We start from the raw sequence: 347 nt of genomic DNA on the forward strand, positions 1-347 counted from the left end.
CTTTAGACTGAAGCTTTAGCTAAACATTGCATGATTCCTGGAATTCTCATTAAGAATTTTGATATCTTTATTTTCTTTTTCCACTTAATTTTCGAAAAAGTACAAAAAAATTTACAAAATCATAAAAACCAAAAATATTTTTCCTGTTGAGACTCTATTCTCATTTTAAGTTTGGTGTCAATTGCATGTTTCTGTTTTTCTTGCATACATTCATGTGTCTTAGTGATCTTCAAGATGTTCTTGATGATTTCATTACTCTGATCTTTAATTCCTCTTGACTTGAGTGTTTATGTGTCTCATATGCATTCTCATTTGTGTCAGTAGTATACAAATTGCTAAGTTTGGTG

Source organism: Arachis duranensis, chromosome 1, assembly GCF_000817695.3.
Source record: "Arachis duranensis cultivar V14167 chromosome 1, aradu.V14167.gnm2.J7QH, whole genome shotgun sequence".
NCBI classification, from domain to species: domain Eukaryota; kingdom Viridiplantae; phylum Streptophyta; class Magnoliopsida; order Fabales; family Fabaceae; genus Arachis; species Arachis duranensis.